Raw genomic sequence first — 17512 nt, 5'->3', positions numbered from 1 at the left:
AACTTGAGGACTGTTCCTTTTCTCTCAGACTAGTTCAACAGTTCTGGAAAGGATAAATTCTAATGTGTGGGTGCTCTTAATAGGGAGGAGAGGCTCAACTTTTTCCCCAATTTGCTTTGCCCTGCCTGTATTTATACATAAAACAAAGAACCATAAATTAGTGTGGCCACAAACAAAATGCCTTCAATATACTTTCCATCAACGTGGAGATAATCTTGAATACAACCTTCAAATAATGTGACAGAAGGCCTGAGTAAACTAAAACCCACTCTCTGAGGGGAGAGAGTTGCATCATTGTACATTTATACAGTAAGGTACCTACTGGCTAGCTTTAGTTCCTGTGTCCTCCCCCCCCCGCCCCCCCGCACACTGCATCATACTCATTAAATCAAAGAAAATGAATGCACTTCCTAGACCCCCTACAGCCAAGGAGACACTTAGCGTGTGTGAGTTCTATTGACTCCTCTTTAATCCAACCAAACATACACAACTTCTGTGACAAGTCACTTTCCAATATGTTCCCTTTTGTAACATTGGCAGCCCAGACTCTTGGGCACCATGTAAAGGTTGGCTTAGTTGACGTTCACAATCTTTCTTTTCCAAATCACTGTTTTGCTTTATTTATCCTCTGAGACTAACTCGCTGTAACTTCCTCTCCTGGGATGTACGAAGCACTTTATTAAATGTGACGGCAGCTTTAATGTCCTGTGAAGTGCACTCACATAAACATGCAGAAATGCATGTTGTTTTAAGATTACTGAAGTGAGTTCAATTTCATCTCAAGGGGCTTCAGCCAATAATGCCTATAGCATTAGGGATTGCTATTTACTGTGCACTAGAGCCATATCAAAGCACAGGAAATTGCATGATGGGATGCTGACGCTGCCTTTTAGTGGTAAATTTTATCTCTGATTGAAATGCACTTTCCCCTTGCAGTGCTTTAAGAATCAAGAAGATACAGTTCCTGCTGATCTAACAACTGGTTCTTAGGAAGACACAATAGAGGGAAGGAAATAGAAAACTACTTGCAACAGAGTGATGAGAGAGGGTGTTCTGACTGAGAAGAAGTAGCAGCCAATTCCTGAAAGGGGAAGGGCTTAGCACAAGACAAATAATGCAGGATTGGGAACAATCAGAAATGATGCAATTGTGATCTAGGTTACTAAATCTGTAGTTTAATTAAATCATAACCCAGGGAAAGACATTCCTGCAGCAGCAACATTTCAGCAACCTACTAGAAACATTTCATTTTATATCTTATTTTTATTGGTACCAAAAGCACGGTTAAAAGTGTAAAAAGCTTTTATTTTTGAAACTTTTCATTAGGCAATTCAGCATTTTTGGGCTAGTGCTTAACATAACTGAACTATGTTTCTAGGGTTTTTTTTTAATACACAGCAATATTAAGCAACATTTTGAGCTCTGAAGATAATTTTGTGAGAGCTCAAAAGGGCTTAATTGAGCAGTGATGTTAATGGCAGAGTAAATTACAAGTACAGACAGTAAGGTGAGACAATGCACATAAGTAGTAAAGTAACTCAATGTTTTTGGCCTTTGATTGGTGTTAAAAATGGGCAATGTTAAGGAAAAGGCAAATTGGTCTGCATGGCTTACCTTGAATATTTTTGCAACTGTCTTCACTAGTTTTCCTTCCAAGTTATCCTCTATTTTTGGCATCTTTTGATGCTATTGTTAAGGCCACCCGTCATTATAATATCAGAGATCTAGATTCACAAAGGTACTTACGTGCCTAAATAAAATTGTGCCTAAGTCCAGGTTTTAGGCTCCAATTCAGGGAACTCATGCTGAACCTCAAAGGTACCTGAACTCCCTCACCTCTTATGGTTTTTTCAGTTAAAAAGGTCTCTGGATGCCTGTGTTTCTGGTATGCACAGTTCTGCCTCACTCTGGGTATCCTGGTGCCTGGCTCCTGCCTGAGTCCCAGAGAAATTCTGAGGAATCTAGGCTTTGGCTTTATATTGTATGTTGGATACTACCACATTGGCATACTCAGAGGGTCACACAGAACAGCTCTGGGAGAGAGGAGGAGGCCCTCCCATATAACTTTTATCCCAGTGGTTAGGTTATTCAGCCAGGATGGAGGGGACTTCCTCCATATTATATTACCTCTCCATAAGAAGGGAAGGGAACTCTCATGTGAAAACCCTAATCTCTGGGTTATGGAATAGTCTGATGTAGGGCGCCTTCAGTCTCTCCTATTGAAGCTGTTCCACGTTAGTGAGTGGACCAGAGAAATTAGATGCCAGCATCTCCAAGCTCATATGACAAAGCTCTTACCACTAGAGTCATTCTTATGTTAATGTGCTTTCCTGCTTGCTCTGTGCCCAGTATGTCCATATGTGCAAGGTAGTAGATCCCTGACAAAAAGCTACTTAGAAGTGATGCCTTCTTGTAGCTAGGCATTTGACTGCTACGATGAACTGGGGGTGGAGGCTTTTTTTCCATTCAGGGGTTTGTTTTTTATTTGTTGTTCCATTTCTCAGGATACTAACTCCTGGTATTTAGCTTGTCCTATTTGAGCAGAAGAGTGTCTTAAAAACAGTGCCTTGAGGGAAGGGAGCATGACTCTTCCCCAGGTTACTTTTCTTTACCTGTTATATTTCAGATAATACTCTTATTATTATAGGTTTCTTTTTTCTTCATTCTTTTGTCAATTTGTGATCTGAAAAATATGCTATATTAATGAAAGTCACTTTACAGTCATTAATGCCTTATTTAAAAAGCGACATAGGGAGACTAACATAGTTGTCCTGAAGTCACATAAGGCTTAATTCTCCCCTGTGCAGAAGGCCATCAGAAGCTCCAACAGCTAGTTAAGGCTTCCTTCAGGTTTCAGTTCTTAGCACAGAAATGAATTTCACTGTTAATGAATCATTTGCAGAGCCATCACTGAAACCTCATGATTCCTGAGTCCCACTTCTATGATTTAACCCCTACACAGACTGTTTTCCTCTATATTATACTAAGTACTATACACTACAGCTTTTTGGGGTCTTTACCCCCCCTTTCATTTCCTGCTAGAATTTATTTTGAGGTGTTATAATCGTTCATTTTCCTGACAAATCTCTGCTTACATAAACAAATATTTCTAAATAGGTTAGTAATAAAAAAAATCCCTTCATAAAAGAGACATTCTTTGTTCAGTAACATGTTCTTACAACTGGGCTGATGATATCATTATTTATACAAAGTCATGCTAAACTTACTGGCATGTGGTAAAAAGAAGATGACTGTACCTAGTGCAGTTTTCCCTGTTCCTGATTACTGAGTAGTTCAGGGGTGGCCAACCAGTTAGAGACTAAGAGCCAAAATAGTGTGGATAGTAGTGCAAAGAGCCACGTATTATATATTTATTTTTATATATGTATATATTTATAAGGCATGTATTATATATTTATTTGTATATATCTATAAGGCACGTATTCAATATTTATTTTTATATATCTATAACTCTAAGGCACCCGCAGGCTCCCTGCTCTAACCGAATTCCCTCCCCTTCCTCAGACCTAGGCAGCCTCCAGATTTTTTTCTCTTTTATTAACATCCTGGGTCTCACCAGAGCCGCTGCCGCTATGCACTTTTTTCTTCAAGTGCTGAGGCACATGTGCAGAGCATCCATGAACTGTCCAGGCGTGCAGCTCCAAAAGACAGGCAAACGTGCCCTTGAAGGCAGGTAACACTGCCCCTTCCCTAAATACCGGACATTTTTTGTGTTTTAAAAAAGCCGGCCTGCTGGCAATTTAACATGGGAAAAGAAGAGCATGTCCAGGAAAAAATTGGACATATGGTAACCCTAAACGAGCCGCATTTCTATAAGAAATGAGACTCATGAGGTTCGAGAGCTGCAGGTTGGCCACCCCTGGATGGATGCTAGCCATCCTTAGGGTAAGCAGCTTAGTCTTTAGATTCACCTCAATTTTTATACTTCTAAACATTATTTCTCATTTATTTTAGGCCCAATATAGCGATGAATCTTTGCTCAGGAAAACATTTAAGTATATGCTTAATTCCCATTGACTTTAGTGAGACTTACAGTGTCTGCTGAATTGGGAATTCATTGAATATGAAGCACTTAGTCAGTCCACACCTCTTCAAATTCAGCCTCCCAATCTGCAAGTCTAGCCACTAGACAAAACTGTCTCCTTCAACAGATGAATTTCTAGAGCACAATGTATCAGGAATAATGTCTATTAGTATTACAAGCAGTGTTGTGCAAAATTTAAAAAATACTGGCTAAAATGATAAATAAAACTTCCACTATATTTCTTGGTGCAAGGAACAGTAATAAGTGTTTTGTACTTTTGCTTCTGACACAGAGCCACCAACAGAGATTTCAGAATACAGTATTGATATTTTTTAAAAAAATGTATAAGATCAATAAAAGATTTCTAAGGAAAATACAGCATGCGGGTATTTAAAAAAAACATGAAAGCACAGCACTGAGTGAGCAGGTGAACTGCTTCCTGGAAGTAAGGATATACAGAAAACTGATAACTACCAAAAAACAAAACAAAACAAAACAAAAAAACCCTCTAAGCCACCTGCTTAAGCTGGTTTTACTCTCTTCTAATTTGTTGGATTTAGATCTCTGAATAATTGAACCCTGATGTCATTAAGTTGGGAAAAAGCCATACAGGTGGCCTAACATCTAATTATTTCATTCATAATGAAAGCCACACGTGTAAAAATATAAATGTTATTTTCTTTATGTTATGCAGTAAGTTATGTTTCTTCTTTAAACAAAATAGCTACAGCTCTGGTAATCCAAAATGATGTTTGTGGCATCTTTTACTTCGTACTCTTTCTTTAACTGTCTCTGATTTGTGTTCCTAATTAAAGCTTTTAATTGTGCTTGAGGGTAATTGAGAAACTGATAGGGAAGGCATTTCTAGGCAACAGCTCTTCTGATCTTTGACCTTCTGTTTCACAGACTTTGTGATCTGTTTTCCTCTTTTAGTTACTAACTCTTTATCAAAGCTAAGCAATTATTTAGAGTGCAAAAGTATGTCAGTTATACAAAATGAAAATATAAAACAGAGTTGTGACAGTATATGTTGCACTTCAGTGAGCACACCCAGAACATACCATGGTGCACACCTCATGAACTAGGAAGGGAGAATCAGGCCTATTGTTTTTATAAAAGTTTACATCAATCCTTTATCATTTTATGTATACTCAGCTAGTTCATCTATTAATACTGCTGTTAATTGAGTGGTTCAGCTTACTGTTTGGGCTAGACCTGCCTTTGAGGATAAGTTTTGTGTGAATTTTAGGCTGGCAGTGGTCTTGAGTCTCAAAAAGATGCTTTACATGAGCACTTACGCTGACAGGACTCTACTGTATTTAGACACGTGATGGACACTACCAATTTAGTCAACTTAAGGTGACACCCCCACTAAACAAATACACATAATTTGAAAGCTTATGACTACTTCAAGATGAGATCTGAGGTGGAGCTTTCAAGTTGTGCTTTTACCATAGAAACTGAGATGGCATTGCCAATCAACAAGTTACAATGACTATTGTGAAGTATTTGCATTAGTTTCTGTTAATATAATGATTTACGTCAACACATAAAACTGAATTTATTTGTGACTGTCAAGCAATATAACAACAATCAAAGAGATAAAACAAAATCCAATAACAGATTTGTACAGGTGTTTTTTTAAATACAATAGTACTAGTGACATTTCTGTTCAACATACAGATAATGATAAACAGTGATAATAATGGCAGTCTCCATTGCCTTGGCACATACACTATTCTGTGCAGAGAGGATGTTGCGATAAGTTGTCTGTTGTCAGAACAGTGCCCTTTATGTTTTTATCATCAAAAAGAGAGTCACCAAAATGGGAAAGATGTAACACTAGGCATTAGTGTTGTGAGAAATGAAGCCAAAAGCCCTTGAATGAAGGAAGAAGCTCATCATCCATAGTTTTCAACTAGTAATGGTGATTTAATACCTACTTTACCTATGTAAATGCCAGTAGTTTGGCTACTAAGGTGTCTTTTTCTGATGACTGGATAAGGCAAAACATTATTCAGGTCTCTGTGGGACTCCTTTTCTTTCTTGCTTTTGTCATTCAGTTGCCAACTTCCTTGCTGCAGATATTGTGGCTTGTCTGTCATACTCTACCAATTTGACAAGATCTCTGAAGCTCCCTTTTGTGAACAATATCAACATCATTTGGTAGTGGTAGGGCTGCGTGATGTAGTAATCTTAGAACACCAGGAGAGATCTCAGAGACCATTACTTTGTAGATGACAAGAGTTTATTGGTATTTTTCATGGTACCTTGATAATCATAGGTTTTTCAAATGCTGCATACTGGATGAAGGACTGCTTGCCCAGGGAGAAGAAGAGACTTTTCTCACTCAGACTTCCGTGACATATTTCTTGTGAAGCTGGAATATATGGTTCTTGAAATATTGAATGGAAGGTATTGTTTTCCTCAGTGGGCCTACACTGATGTCTGTATTACCATCTGCTTCGTGAATAAGATTTCCACCTCCATGAAGTGCTATAATTCCATTTGAAATTAACAAACCTTCCTGGAGTCTCTCCACTTCAGTCTTTGTAGTATTAACAAGGAACCGCTACAGCTCATCATTAAATCAGAATCCATGAAGCTATAGTATGTAACATCATTATTGATCCCAACTCCTGGGCTATGTCTACATTGGCATGATCTTGCGCAAATACTCTTTAACCCAAGAGTTCTTGTGTTAAAGTATTTGCGCAAGAGAGTGTCTACACTGACTGGCATGAGCCTTTGAGCAAGAGATGTGCTTTTGCGCAAGAGCATCCGTGCCAGAGTAGATGCTCCGATGGCCATTTTAACCACCGGGCCATTTTAACCACCGGGCTTTCTTGCTTAAGAAATTCATGTTGCCTGTCTACACTGGCCTCTTGCACAAGAACAGTTGCATAAGAGGGCTTATTCCTGAGTGGGAGCAGCATAGTTCTTGCACAAGAAGCACTGATTTCGCACATTAGAACATCAGTGTTCTTGCACAAGAACTCCCCACCAGTGTAGACAGACAGCAAGTTTTTGTGCCAAAGCGGCCGCTTCGGCGCAAGATCGCGCCAATGTGGACACAGCCTGGATGTAAGTGGAGCAAGGCTCATGCGCAGTGATGGGATCATTTTGGAACCATTAAATACTATGCATGCTACAATGGAAAGGCATCTTCTTTAAATGTCTTATGAAGGATGAAACTTGTTGTCTGAATTATATGACTCTCTATTTATCAAACTGCTGCAACAACAGGAGCATAAAAGTAGCTGACCTCTCCACACTGCAATCACCTGGCTTTGAATGATTTTCTGAGGGTTTCATTTTGGTTATTTCAGACAAAAAGCTTTAAGTGGCTTTATTTCAAAATCACTCACTTATTTGAAAGGTGTTCATTTGGCTCATCCACCAGACGAACTTCCGCAAAGCATTTGGATGACTTAATTTCCTTCCTCAGATTATTAGCCAGCATCTATAGATCACCTAATATTATTTCACTGAATAAAATGATGTTAGAATTTCCTTGTCTGTTCTGTGCATGGAATGAAGTTGCAGAACCATAAAATTTTTCTAAATTTGCCTCTGATTGTCTACTGAACTCACTGTTTCTATATCAAGAGGGAGTAGAACTTTATATCCTTTCTTGTTCTACATAAACAGCCTTCTTGTTCTACATAAGATCTGTCTCTTCAATCAGGTGATAAAATTCTGTGTTATAAGGTGGTTATATCATTGCAGTGTAACTAGATGGTTTTGCTTTAATATTCATTTTACTCAAGTGGGAAGAAAGACATGCTGAGTGAAACTGCATCCGCTGCAATCAAGCATTATACAAATACTCTGCACAACATGTCAACATACTTCCTCCTTAGATTGGGAGCGCCCTCAAATATTTCTGTTTTATGAATTTTTTGTCTTTGATCCTGTTGCACTGAGAAAATATACAATTACTGAAGAACTTGGTTTCTCTGGAGGCTAAGGAAGGAGGTGAATATTATGTTCTCTGATTAGACTCAGAATTTATTTTCTGTCCTGGATGAAAAATAGTTCTGATGTATGCCAAATTTTGACTGGGTCATGTATTTCTGAATGGATCCCCTGTGATAGCATATTGGTGACACAACACCAAAACTAGAAAACTTCTCCAGAAGCTGCCAGTGTAATTAATCTCACATGGTTTCTGCTGCTAGCACCACAGAATTCTGTTCACAATGGGTGACTTTTAACAGTTTTGTGGTCTTTTGCTTTTCTTGATAAAATATATTTTTCAAAGTTTGAGAAGAACCTTTTTCTCTCTGATGTAAATTTTAAGGTAGGATGCCCTGTCCATGTCTTTGTTCATCGTAGTTGATCTCAAGAGGTAAAATTTCCAAGCAGCTTATCACTACCACCACTTTCCATCTATACAAGTATACTGAGGTATGCTAAATTAGATGTGTATTTTAATGTCAAGATTTCCATATTTATTGAGCTCTTTGAATTCTAGTATGAGGCAGTGTGCTGTCATCTCTAAATAGAATATGTGATGGAGAACATTTTATATTAGTACATTTCAAAACGTTGATATTCATTTTTGTCACAGGCCATGTTTCCAAAAAAAATCCTTGCTTATGCAAATGTAACAAAAATCTTGTAATAGCTTGTCATTTGGTAGTTTTGACCAATAACTGCCACATTAAGGTGTTGAAATTAATTTAGACAGTAAAAATTGTAGTCATAGTCCTGGTTTATATTTGCAGCATTTCTAGATCTGTGCAAAAACTGACATTCACTCATTTTGGGTACCATTGTTTGACCACCTGTAAACAAACATAAAATAAGCTTTCATATATGATGTGGTATGGGTAGGATAGATACATTAATAAAAAAATCTTCCCCTTTTTGGAGAATAGCAGCATGCCTAATTACCATGTGTCCTTACTGACCAGACTTAAAAGTGCAAAAAAAGAATGCTGTCAAAAGCAGTGAACAAAGGTGTACACTTGTTAATGTCTGAAAGCTAAGGGAGCTGGTATGAAAAAAACCACTGAGACTATCTATCACTGGGATTAGTAAATCCATGTGTGTTGTGAAGCTATTAGGTGGCTGTTTAAGTAAATAATACATCCAGCAGCATGTCACACACAATCTGGCATAAACTATGATAGAGTCATCAGTGAAATATGAACAAAATCAGAGTCTCAATCTCCAACACTGTAAATTTGAGGAAGAGGGTGATAAGTGTGCCAATTTGAAGTCCAGAAATGCACAGCCCAGGTCATATTCAAAAGAGAAAAACATCTATCATTCAGCTATGAGTAGGCTATGGTTTTTTTAAAAATTGCAAAAATATCAGGTGGTGGAAATCTCACAAGGAAATTGGACTGTGCAAGAGTTCCACCATTCAGTACAGCAGAACTCTTGAAAGATAATAGTGCCTTTGAATATTATTTCAAACCCCAGGCTTGTGTCATCTTTGAAATGAAAACCTGAAGGCTACGTCTACACTACAGGCTTCTTGCACAAGAACAGCCATTCTTGAGCAAAAACTTGTGGAGTATCTACACTGCATGTGCATTCTTGCGCAAGTAAATTTACAGCAAGGCATTGGAACAGAGGGCTTCTTGTGCAAGCGTTATTCCTCTCCCTACGAGGAATAAGCCCTCTTGTGCAAGAGTTCTTGTGTAAGAAGGCAGTGTGGATGGGCAACAGGGGTTTCTTGCGCAAGAAACCCCTATGGCTAAAATGGCCATCAGAGCTTTCTTGAGCAAGAGAGCGTCCACACTGCCATGGATGCTGTTGCGTAAAAGCACATCTCTTGCGCAAAAGCACATGGCAATGTGCATGCACTCTTGCACAAGAATTTTTGCACAAGAAACAGTTCTTGCACAAGAAGCCTGCAGTGTATACATAGCCCAAATGTATATCTGATCTGCATCCTTAGTCCCTATTAAAAATGTGTTTCATTGGCTATTCATTAGCAATTAGAAATATCAGAATTAAAATATCTGAAATGTTATCAATCATACCTCACACACATAAAGGAATTGTTATGGCAGGGCAGTTTATTTGACTCAGTTTTATGGTCGCTGCATCTCTACACATACTGTGTTCTTCAGTGTTTAATGTTTCCAGACTATTAGTTAAAAGATGACAATGCCATAGAAAATTAATTATGGAATGGAAAAGTATTTATATGATATGTAACTCTAGTATATGCTATATCTAAAGAGTTATTAGACAAGTGAGTTGCATTGGAGAAGAGCTTAGACATGGTGGCTATGTCTAGACTGGCAAGTTTTTCCACAAAATCATCTGAATTTTCCGGAAAAACTTGCCAGCTGTCTACACTGGCCGCTTGAATTTCTGGAAAAGCACTGACGATCTCATGTAAAATCATCAGTGCTTTTCCAGAAATACTATGCTGCTCCCATTCGGGCAAAAGTCTTTTTCCGAAATACTTTTCACAAAAGGGCCAGTGTAGACAGCATAGTACTGTTTTCTGCAAAAAAAGCCCCAATAGCGAAAATGGCGATCAGGGTTTTTTTGCAGAAAACTGTGTCTAGATTGGCCATGGATGCTTTTCCGCAAAAAGTCCTTTTGCGGAAAAACATCCTGCCAATCTAGATGCGATTTTTCCGAAAATGCTTTTAATGGAAAACTTTTCCATTAAAAGCATTTTCAGAAAATCATGCCAGTGTAGACATAGCTGGTAAGTGTTGCATAAAAAGCCTCTGCCTGAGCTCACTAGATTTATATACGTGGATTTTCTAAAGCTACACCAAACTGAAAGGTCTAAGGTTTTAAACTGCAACTTATTATGATTCTTGTCAATCTTTGCAATCTGTGTAACTCTCAAACTTACTGTAAACTGCAACTTTGTAATCTTTGTAACATGCAGCCACCTTGCTTATAACTTTCCCTAAGCTGCATTCTCCCCTGAGTGAATGGAGAGTGTGAGTGTGTTTGAAGAAGGCTTGGAACAACGGACCACATGGCAATGAGTCATCACAGTCTGCGCATACTCTCTATTGGATAAAGGGAAGTCTGAGCATGCTCCCTGATGACAAGGTGAATGAGTCACAGGAGCCATTCAGAGTCTATATAAAGAGAAGGAGCACATGTGAGACTCTCTCTTTTTCCTTCCACTGATCCTGAGAAGCGCCCCTCTGGTGTCTTTCCTCCTGACCAGCTTCCTCAGCTATGATGAGCAGACAGACCCTCCAGGATCCACATGCCTTGGCTCCTTCTGCAACCTATATGTCTGTGTAAGTGTGTGAGTGCCTGAGGGCAGGAATGAATGGGAGTGAATGAATGGAGGAGTGTGTGCTTGCTTGCTTGTGTGTGTGTGTGTGAGAGAGAGAGTTCTATCTTCTTTAGCTTAAACCTTTGGTGGCTGCTTTTTCCTCTTTAGTTTTGCCTAGTGGAAATAAACCCATACTAGTATAACCCTGGGTGGTCTCCAGTGAGAATATTTTTGGGGTAACAGTAAGAGTTAGTGGACAAGCAGCAGAAACAATACATCAGAAGAAAGCTAATGTTTCAATATTGGTAAAAAGTGTGTAGTTTAAGTATTTTTTATTTCACTGATATTTTATACACTGTTAGTTCAGACCTGACAATCTTTCTGTTATGTAACTTTACAATCAGTCTGATGGTCCCTGGATTACATTTTAACTGACAATACTCCAACACAATAAATAGTAAAGCCATTGTGTCCTCAGTGAATCACATCTGTCTCTTGGCCTTTTATTTTAATGTTACTGGATTAATAGGAAAGAAATTAAATCAAAACTATTAGTAAAAACACAATAAGGAGGAAGATGGACCTGGAGAATATCTTGTGGTTGATTTCCAAGTGGAAAAGGAGTCCCATAATGATTTGAACTATTTTGTATTAAGAACATATAAACAATCCTGTGGCACTAATAAGGTACCGTAAAAAATCCTCAGTGATGGTAACAGTAAAAAAGAATATTTTTTTTTCTACGAGGTTAAAACATAGTATCTGTGAGCAGAAACCTGCCAAGTAAAATATGGATTTTCTCATAGACCAAACCTAAGTTTCTGGAGATGAAGGATCCTCTACACCACCATAGACATACTGGAGCTATGTGTTTTTGTAGCTCATAAGAGAAACTAGAGTATCATTTCATATGATACTATTTTCTACCCACAAATATCAAAGTCTGTAAACAAGTTGCAATTTACAATGGAAATACTGCACCAAGATAGGGACAGTTGGCAAGGGCAAGAAAGAAGGGTTACCAGAGGAGACCTAGAGCTATTTTCCCAGGTCACATCTCGATGCTAAGAATGACTTTAGAGAATGGGAGGCTAGCAGGTAAGTGCACTAATGAAGGGTAAGGCTGATGAACAGTGAGTCCAAGACACAGGTCAGGGGAGAGAAAAGAAGTGTGGTTAGGGTTTCCAGGTGTCCGGTTTTCATTAGGGGCGTGTGAGTGAGGAGTGTGGGGTAGCACCCTCTTTTTTTTTTTTTTTTTTTTTTTTTTGCTTAACAACATTGGTCTCCCCCTTTTTTTCCTCAACGGAATTTTTTCTCAGTTTTTTTGGGGGGGCAGTATTTTTGTTAAACCATCTGGCAACCCTAAGGGTGTTAGCTAGCTTTATAGGAGGACTACTGTAAAAATAAATGGCTTTAGTTGAATATTATTCCATAGTTGGACAGGCCCCAAGGCTGGAGAGGAGTAGGGGAACTCAGGTAGAGATGGATACATGATTCCAAATGACAGTTTTCCTGAAAAAAGGATTTAAGAACCTGCTGTGCTTGGTATTAAGAGTTATCTTGCTGAACTACGCACAGGCATGCCAACATGGGGAGGGAGGGGCGTGAAGGGGAAATTGCCCTGGGGCCCAGTGATTCAAAGGATGCCAGGGCTTCCAGCTGCTGCTAACAGCACTTCTGGGTGGCACAGAGATCTGGATGCCCTAGTTCTGCCCCTTCTGCCCAAGGCCACACCCCTTCCAGGAGCACAGAGCTGGCTCCCTCACATCCTGCCCAGGGCCTCCCCACAAGTCTGTCAGCTTGCCTGGCTATTCAGTGAGTTACATTTTCTGAAGGTGGGAGGTCAATTTAGGGAGGCAGGAGGAATGTAGTCAGGGGAACTACTGGTCTGGGAAGTAAAAGTCTGCAGGGAGATTTGGAAATGTTGCAGCATCAGAAAAAATTAAGCCTCAACTAGCTTTACTTCATCCTTAGAGAAAAAAAAAAGCAGTTAAAGAGATTTTTATTATTCTTTTAAAATAAATGTATTTACATTACAAGATTACTAATAGGTTAGGAGAGAGCTATAATATAAACACCAGCATCATTTTCAAGGTTTTTGTTTTCAGTAATGTCACCTGTTTTACTGAAGACTAAGAGGTTTAGCATTGTTCATGCCAATTGCTGGCAGAAACAGGTGCTTTACATACTTGTGCTTATTTTATCAGGGCAAGAGGTAGTTGGTTATAGGACAGACGTTATTAAGAGTGTTGGGGTCAAGAGTATGCTCTTGAGAGATGAAGCATTAGCAGTAATTTAATTTTGCCAGCCGGCCTTCTGCCCCATGTACAGGTCCCCAAATAATGCAGTATGAATGACTTTTTACAGAAGTCAAGAACAGAGTGGCTTAGCAGAGATGTGTTGCAAACCCTGTACGGTATCAAGCTTCTCTGCTTCTGATACTAGCTAGTAAGCTTAGGCCTTCATTTGCAATATTTTAAGTACCTTGTGAATTCACAACGAAACTGCAAATTTATTGAGTTGAAAAGTCTCTCTCTATCTATTCACTTTGCTTTGATATGAGATTCTCTTTCCAGAGTTCAAATAGCTGTTACCACTTGAATCAGTTATTCTTAGCTCTATGGTAGGTTCTTAAAATATGGTTCTCTCATTTGTAATTCCTAAAATGTTATGTAGAGGAAAAAAGGTTTAGATACTGGCTAGCCTGCTAAACCTTGTTTGGATCTTGTTTTTTAGGATGGCAGTTTTTTCCAGACAACTTGAGAAAAAGGATTATTATGACACATAATTCTTATAAAAGAAACTGCCAGTCAATTGCAGTCATTGTCTAATTGAATCTCATCTTTTAGCTAGGCAAATGTATTGGTCTCAATTGTATTATGACAATCTGCTAGAAAACAAGCATTACCGCTCTATGCAACCAGTCTGAAAGCAAGTCTGTCAGAAGAATATTCACTTTCTATTTTGCAAATGTCTAGATCTCATTGATTTAAATACTGTCTATTTAGTAATAACTTTGAACTTCCAGTTGTGTGCTGAAGTCTTGACTGAAATTTGACTTTCATTCTTAAAAATCATAAACTAAATATTTCTAAATTGATATAAAATGCTTCTAATATTTTAATGTCTAGTTTCTGAATATTCTGCGAAAGAGCAACTCTACATATTCCAACTCTGTGGTATAACTGTTATTTTTTGTACCTTATTTTCTACCTTTCAATGGTCCATCTGTTTCATTAAGCAGTGGTACTAAATCCAGAGAAAGGCGCCTTGTGCACTAGTAAGTTTCTTTGGTTCTGCAAGCTTACCCCAGTCCATTCAGGCTACATCTAGACTGAATGGACTGATGAAAGAGGCTTTTTCGAAAGAATCTTTTGAAAAAGCCTCTTTTGAAAGAGTATCTAGACTGCAACCTCTTCTTTCACAAAAGCGAGCTACTTTTTCAAAAGAGAGCACCCAGGCAGTCTGGATGCTCTCTTTCAAAAAAGCCCTTTTTGCATTCAAGAATGCCTTTTTTTGAAAGAGCACGTTCGAAAAAAGGTACTCTTCCCCATAAAATGAGGTTTACCGTGGTCGAAAAAACAGCCACGTTCTTTCTATTTAATTTTGAAAGAATGCAGCGGCAGTCTAGATGAAGGGGAAGTTTTTTTAAAAAAAGACCAATTTTTCGAAAAAACTCTGGGCTGTGTCTAGACGGCATCCTTTTTTCGTAAAAGGGATGCAAATTAGACATATCACAATTGCAAATGAAGTGGGGATTTAAATCTCCCCCGCTTCATTAGCATAAAAATGGCTGCCGCTTTTTTCTGGCTCGGAGCTTTGCTGGAAAAAAGCGCCAGTCTAGATGCAGATCTTTCGGAAAATAAAGCCTTTTCCGAAAGATCCCTTATCCCTCTTAAAATGAGGCAAAATCTGTCAGGGAGGGTACTTGTCCTGCTGTGAGGGCAGAGGGGACTGGACTTGATGACCTTTCAAGGTCCCTTCCAGTTCTATGAGATAGGTATGTCTTCATATATTTCTATGAGATAGGTGTAAAGGAACTGCTTGGCAGCAGCTCTCACTACCTTTCCAATTTGTTATTTAAAAGCATAAAACATCAGATGCAGATGATTCATTCCACCAACATTGGAAGGCTAATTTCATATTGGTCAAATGACTTTATTAAGCTGCTATTTCCATCTTATTCATTTTTTCTACTCAGCCATGGTGTTTCTTTTGTGTCACTTTGGCTATGTCTAGACTGCAAGCCTCTTTCGAAAGAGAGCGTCTAGACTGCATGAGGAACTTTTGAAAAAGCAAGCCGCTTTTTCGAAAGAGAGCAGCAAGTGAGTCTGGATGCTCTCTTTCTAAAAAGCCCTGTTTGCTTTCAAGAACGCCTTTTTTCGAAAGAGCACTTTCGAAAAAAGGCATTCTTCCTCATGAAATGAGGTTTACCGCTGTCAAAAGAAAAGCTGCGTTCTTTCGATTTAATTTCAAAAGAACGCAGCTGCAGTCTAGATGCAGGTGAAGTTTTTTCAAAAAAAGGCTACTTTTTTCGAAAAAACCCCTGAGTCTGGACACAGCCTTTGCAGTGGCATACATACTGTATCTCACACCATTTTATCAAAAGATATTGTCTAGTGTGTTCCAATTCATTAAAAGACATAGGTGATGGAGGAATCCACAGAATTCCCAGAAATGAAAGCACTCAAAATTCTAATGAACCTCATCACAGATTGCCTTCAGCTCAGATTTCTAAAGCCAGCCCATTAGATAGTAATTCTTATCTTTGCTGGAGCTTGCAACAAAAGAATGTGCTCATACACTCTACTAGTTCGTTATATGTCACTGAGGCTGAGAGGGTATAGGCATTTGTGGAAGAAGGCAGAGTGGGTTTGGCAGTTCCAAACGGATTTAGTGTGTGCTTCTCATAAAGAATTGTCTGGAATGGTTAAATGGTGGTATTCCTCAGTTGGGTGCTTGTCAAAGTTGTGAGAGTAAGGAGTGTCATGATGGAGAATTTGGCCACTTGAATGGGGTTGTCAGGTAATTGGCTAAAGAGAACCCATACATCTCTAAATTCATATCTAGGCAGGGGAATGTGAAGGAGAGTATTCTTTTTCAGTATTTTGTTTTTCAGCATTTGTCATCTTTATTCCAAGTAATATTTTTACTTAAATACTAGAGCACTTATTTGATTTTGTTTAGTGTTTTTAAACATAATGCACTCTAAGCTAATTGAAGGTAAGCAAAATCCACTGGATGATTTGTTATAACGAATTCTATTTGAGCAAGATCAATTGAAAGAAAGAACTTAAATAAGGTAGGGACATCTCAGTAGTTCTTAGAATATCATTCTAGACTTATATCTTGGTAGAAGTATATGTGACTAACCAAATTACTACATTTTATTTATACATTAGCTTTATATTTTACATCAATATGCCAATGGAAGAATTTCAATATGGAAAATTAAAAAAAGGATTTATGAACATTTCTTCCAAACACTCAGTTGCATCCTTCATGACAAAAGGGAGACATTTGAAAACATTGGAAATAAGGCACAGATTTAACAAAAGTAAAAAACCATTGGAAGAATTTACCAAGAGTCATGGTGGATTCTCTGTCTCTTGCAATTTTTAAAGCAAGAATGGATGCTTTCCTAAAATACATGCTCTGAATTATTCTAGAAATGCTCTGTGACCTGTACTATAGATTACCATGGTCCCTTCTAACCTTAGTATCTATGAAAAATGTGCTTAGATATTCCAGATAAAGTTATTTTTCTCCAAGTGAGACTTCATAAACTTGTACAGTACATGACGAGTACATATACAAGCATCTTCAAACAGGAAGAAGCAGGTTTGATTTTGTTAAGATATGTGGAACATCATGTTGACTTTTACTAATTTTCATGTTCTTAATGTTTTTTAAGGAAACAGATGCTGACTCAAACTGTGACCACAACTGAAATACAAACCTAAAGAAGTGACTGTTTCATTACATCTTCAAGATTTTTAATGTACAAACATTATCCTTCTCCATCTCCAGTCTTATAATTTCTAGAATGAAGATAACTCATGTGGTATTTGAGTAGATCTGCAGTTACGGCTGTAACCTCTGCCTAAAAAGCCTCTTAAATCTCTTAAGCTATCTCCTTCGTCATTAGGTCTGCTTTTTATCTCAGAGAGGAATGTACTAAAACTCATACAGAGTTACCAGGCAATTATTTTTTCCTTTTTTACAATACAAAGCTAAAATTGTTATTGGAG

This window comes from Pelodiscus sinensis, chromosome 8 (genome assembly GCF_049634645.1).
Source record: "Pelodiscus sinensis isolate JC-2024 chromosome 8, ASM4963464v1, whole genome shotgun sequence".
NCBI lineage: Eukaryota > Metazoa > Chordata > Testudines > Trionychidae > Pelodiscus > Pelodiscus sinensis.
This window is presented reverse-complemented; position numbering follows the sequence as displayed.